A 6044-nucleotide genomic window follows, 5' to 3' on the forward strand; every position below is an offset into this window, starting at 1 on the left:
CCCAAGTTTCCAAGATTAATTGATCCGGCTAATCATATGTGGCGCAGTTGTATACGAAAGGAGCGTTTTACTTTTTAACGCAAATTCAAATTTAGTTGGGCTCCAATGTGGATATGAGAACCAAAAAAATATTTAGTTAAAAAATAGATGTAATCCATTAAATAATTATAGAAATATTTGATAATATAATTCTACAAATTAAAGTAATTAAATAAATGTACTACTAATTAGCGTTGTATGATTGTGGATATTCAGGATCAGGCGTATCAAAGTAATCCAATTCTTCATCAATCAAGGCTTTAAACGGTTCATCCAATGATGGTAGGTGCCAAATTTTTGCACCATATAACCATCCATGCATCATGAACTCTCGACGAATTTGAGACACAATCAGAAACTACATTCTCGATTGTTATAGGAATATCTTCATGATTTTTACATAAACTGACTTTTTTTGTAATGAAACACACAACAGAGTCTTCATGTCAGATTTCTCTGTGTTCTCTTAATACATCCATTGTAGTTTTATCAAGACAATATTCTTTCACAATCCAGTATACACTTTCTTTATCTTCACTGCTACTTTCTTCATCAAAACGAAAAGTTTTCTTATACACAATTCATGATCTTTCCTTGTCCAAAATTTCTTTACTATTGTCTCGTCCTTTGCATTTGCGACCTCCAACAATTAATCTGTTGAAGTTTTTACCCTTGATTGTTTTTCTCTTCAATTGAGTAAAGAAATAGTTTACATGATCACTACCTGAATTTTGGAATAATTCGGTTGGCTCTTTGTTACCGTAAATCTATATACGGAATATCATGATATTCGATAGGCATTCCAAGAATGAATTTCGTTAAACACCTTATCAGATCTTCATCCGTATATTTCATCCACATAAGTTGAAAATTATGTGAATTACAACTTAAAAGATACAAAAACAAAGAAGGTGGAGAAATATTTTAAAGCAAAGAAAATATATATAGAGAGTATATTTCCTAATTTGTGTAGGAAACTAATTGTAGTTGTAAAAATAAATTTGAAAAAAGTTAACCTTATTGGAATGGAAAACTAATTGGAGTTGTAATTTATTTTTGGAAAACTTAACCTTATTCAAATAGGAAACTAATTGGAGTTATATTTTTCTGCCCCTTGATTTGAGTTTATGTCTCAAAAACAGCACACGTTTGCCAATAATATTTATTTGGTAGTGTTGTGCCGTAATTTAACTATTTCTAGAAAAATCACTTTTTGAAATGTTCTAAGTATAAAACAATTTGAGAAAAATACTTAGAAAAGAGTCGCCACTTAATTTTTAAAGAAATTAAGAAAACTTATAATTTTCAAAGATTTAAACAGAAAAAATCATTTGAAAATACCAAAGAAGGTTCGGGGTTCAATTTACACTTCGAGAAGGGTTTAAGCATTCGAAGTGCCCGCTAACATGCGGTTGACCTGCGACTTGACTAAAATATATTTTGACTATTTTTAGGAAAATGGTTTAACATAAAAGAAGATATGATAATTTACAATATTCAATTAACTCTGAAGAATAGTTAAATAACGAACATTTTATATTTCATTTTTACTTTTTTAGAGAATGAGATCCAAAATAAAATATTTGAATTAAATTACAAGTGATTAGAATATTAATATAAAACTAGATTAATTAGAATTTATTTAATTTATTTTAAACCAATTTAATAAATTAAAACATGAAAATCATTTCTTATTAATTGACTAAACCTTTTGAGAAAATGACTAAGTATTTATGATAATATTTTACATTATTAGATTAACTTTAAAAAAAATAATTAAAACAAAGAGCAATTTTTATTTTTTAAGAAAAATGGGACCTTAATTGAAATATTTGAATTATAGACAAGTAATTAGAATTTTAACGAAACAAAATGAGTTGGTTTTTATTTGAGTCATTTTTGGTTTATGAAAAACTATTTTAAACTAATAAAAGAAAAAAATAAAGTTTTGACTAAAGATTATAAATGACAATACAAAAATTGATAAAATGAGATTTGTTAGAAACAAAACAACATAGAGAAATAGCTCGTCTTTTGGGGGATCCAACTAAGTTGATTTACGATTATAAAGTTAGAGTTAAACAACAAACAATAAATAATCACAATTAAATAACTAGCGAGTAAGGGAGAAATTTGAATTCGGCCCCCTTTTGGGCCAATTTCGTTGTTGTTTTTGGAGTTTAACACAATTCCCGTTTTTGGTATACAGCTGATGTATATCAGTGTATATCGGTCATTTCTTGGCCCTTTTTCATGTATTTCTTGCTTCCGGACACCTGCATTTTTTATTCCCGACCTCAACCTGTGGCTGCTGCGTTTTTTACCATATATGTTGGCGTATATCGCTGTATATCAGTGTATACAAGCTATGTTTCAGCCTTTCGAAACCTAGTATTTGTATCAGCTTCCAAAACTTGGAAACAATGGTGAAGTTGACTCGAAGAAGGAGGAATATTGGGTTTCAACCAACTCGAGATGCAAGAGGAAAAGGGGAGTCCTACGGACTCAAACCGAGGTAGTTCATGCATAAAAAAAAAATGACAAGAATTAGAATGATAATTTATTTAACTTGAAATTGTTCACAACCATTGTTTGAAAAGAAATTACAAGAGATAACTTCATGAATAAACACACTAAAATTTGAATTAACCGCAAAGAACAAGTTATGCAACTACTAAATTATTTAACATTTTTTATTACTGCCTAAGGAAGGAAGAAATAGCACAGCAGGAGCAATGTATTGTAGAATATCATAGACATTGATAATTGAATGTTATATCACCCATTTAAACTCAAAATTAAATCACAACTAAAGGCTGAAGACAAATTAGATAATTAGAAGCATTAATTCAAGTTAAGACTTAACAAATTCTCCGCATGTACTAGCTAAGATTATTCGAAGTAATCACATTTATACTAAACAATAAATTTTGAACCATTTCCTACTACAAATACATTCACGCCAATAGACCCATGTTAAGCAAATTCAGGCATCACAAAATGTATTCTACTAATCCAATGAACAAAAGAGGGTAAATGAGCTTGGACCAAATTCTTTGATTTACAGATAAAGAGAACTTCAAGCAATTACTTTTGTATAACAAGTTGCTGTCAATATTTAATCACTAGAATCAGAGAAGAATTAAGTTACATTCAAGGGACCCGGTTAAACTTTGAACCTACTATTATATGTTCTATATAAGAGGGTCATTGATATAGGAATTCTACCAGTGAAGCTATGTATTCATGACTAAGATCTGAAAATTACAGCAGCTCAAAGTGCAAACTAGTTGCACCAAAATATGAACATAGCATAATTTGATCACATAACCATTTAAATTGGTGAGGATTTTATATAAACAAGTTAAGCGAGGTTAAATCAAAACTTGAGACAACCAACTGACCTTCAAACTTAACATAATAATCAATAGCAAGAGAATGTATTTATACAATAAGAGAAGGATCGGTGATCAAAGAGTGATGCCAAAACAGGAGATTATTTTCAGAATAAGTACTAGTTGGCTTAAGGTGACACTAACGCAAACCGACCAACGGAACATTGACTAGAAATTAAAGAGATCGTGACATACAAGATCAAAACATAATAATAACAAGACAAACCACTGAATATACACCTCTCCTCAACAATGCATATTTAAATAGCTCATGAGAACAAACATAGGCATCACTTGTCGAGAGACAGACGATGTCACACATTAAATTATCCTAATCGTACGAACTGATCTCTTTAGAGAGGTTGAACCTTCATGAATCGACCTTTACGACATTAAATTCATGTCAATATCAAAGCAAGATGGTCAGATAGAATAAATGACCAGATACACAAAAACTTAGACAAGTGGACTGCTTAGAATGCCTACAGACTTAAGATGACTATCTCCAGAGATTAAGGTTGGAATGATATTTTTAAAATAAGCATGCTCACAGCCGGAATGAGTTTAAACTAAGAGAAAACATCAAGCAAATAGCCTATAACAAAGTAGTGAGCCAGACAGAACATTTATGCATTTTGTAAATAATCTGGTAAGCCATATGTAAACGATATTAAGGACTTAATCGCTAAATCCAAACAACCACATATACAACTCATTTATATGGGCAATCAACACCTAGTTAACAAGATCGAAACAGGAGCGAAGACAGATGGAAATCCAAAGTATCAAACTTTAAACTGGCAGTGGTGAAACGATAACAAAAGCTAAAATAAGTTTTTACCATGAACATGATATAATTAAGAGAACACTGAAAGATGAACCAAATACTTAAAAGTGTGATTCATACTAGATTTCCAAATAGACCTCATATGATTAGAATACAAGGGGAACTAAGGTTACCTTTCTTAGGGCAACGAACTAGAAACGACGAGCTTTATTATGAAGCAACTCCCACTACCGCAACAAAGTTTTTGTTGGAGAATCCTCCGAGTTCCCGAAACCAAAATTCCAAGGAAGCTATTTGAGTCGTTCTTAATATCCAAAATATCTATATTTTTTGAGGTGAAATTAGGTGATCAAATAAAAAATATGTTATCTTTTTTGGTCTCCCTCTTCTGCCCCCCTTACAGTGAATAAAACAGGGGTATATATAGGGGAGATTCGAGTTGAGAAAGGGGGAAAACGAATTGAAGATAGGGATAAGGATGAAAATTCAAAATTTGAATTCTCTTCCTCCTTACCCAGGGTCAACAATGAAAGACGTTGTGCAGCCTATGACACCGCGAAAAGGGGAAAAGAGACGATTGGATGTGAGGATGACATACGTATGGGCGAACACTGTCGCGTCGGGATTTACTGCTGGATTTTCGGGTTTGCCGAGATTTCTGCGTGAAGAAGACGGTATGGGCAGTGGGGTCGCGACTGCTGATTGATATTGCTGATTTTCAGCGAGGAAGACGAAGTTGGGCGGTGGGTACTGTGTATGTACGTATGTGTCACGCCCCAAACTCAAGGGGCGCAACTGACTCCTAAAGCCAAAACTCAGGCCCGAGCCGACCCTACTGAACCATTTGCTACTAGCGCATGACAGTCACATGCAATTAAGAAAACAAACAAGTATATCTCGGCTTAAAACTAAGCCCTCGGCCGACAAGACCCCTGTCAACAGATCTACAAAAGAACCTGCTACTCCCAAGAGTTCATATAAAGAAATATCCAACTAGCACAGAAATCCTGATTGGGCCGTCGAGGCCACCATGATATCTATACCAAAACTAAAAACAGGTAAATATCAGTACAATACATCAAACAGTTCACAAGCTTCAGCAAACCAACAACATAGGCCAGCATGGCCATAACGTAGCTATAAACCCCACACACTAGTCTGCAAGCCTCTAAGAGTAGTAAAGATTGGTGGGACAGGGCCCCAGCCTACCCATGAGAATATATACAACAAAAGGTAACAAACCTCCCAACTCTGGCAGCTCCGGAGGAAAGGGGCTGACCAATCGGATAAAGTCAATCCTGCTGATATGGAGGTCTACTCGGTCATCTGTCAGGACCTGCATGCATGAATGCAGCGCCCCCAAGGCAATGGGGCGTCAGTACAAAATAATGTACAGAGTATGAAAGGCAATAGACTATGATGAGGTATCCTGATATACTGGAATAATCTGATAAATAAATTAAGGATAAGATAATTGTACTGACCTGCTTCTAAATCTAAATTTATCAAAAATAATAAAACAACAACCTAACCAAGCCCCCATAAGCTCGGTAGGTACAAACAGCACACAAGACCACCTACTCAGGCCCCCATAAGCCCGGAAGGTGCCAATCAGCTTGTATACCCCTATCGGTAGTCCCCTAGCCCCGCAGGCAGTCACATAGCCCTCTTAGGCATCAACATATCTTATAGACAACTCATAGCCCTCTTAGGCAACAACATGGCCCTGTAGGAAACACATAACCCTCTTAGGCGTCAATATATATCCCTGTAGGCAACTCATAGCCCTTTTAGGCATCAATATAGCCCCATAGGCAACTCAT

General features: G+C 34.2%; 1 pseudogene; it reads right to left on the reverse strand.

Moving 5' to 3' along the window:
• Window positions 1-223: 223 nt before the first annotated feature.
• LOC125821664 (uncharacterized) lies at window positions 224-894 on the reverse strand (annotated as a pseudogene).
• Between the last annotated feature and the right edge of the window lie 5150 nt (window positions 895-6044).

Source organism: Solanum verrucosum, unplaced genomic scaffold (assembly GCF_900185275.1).
Source record: "Solanum verrucosum unplaced genomic scaffold, falcon-dt-bn FXZP01000211.1, whole genome shotgun sequence".
Classification (NCBI taxonomy): Eukaryota; Viridiplantae; Streptophyta; class Magnoliopsida; order Solanales; family Solanaceae; genus Solanum; species Solanum verrucosum.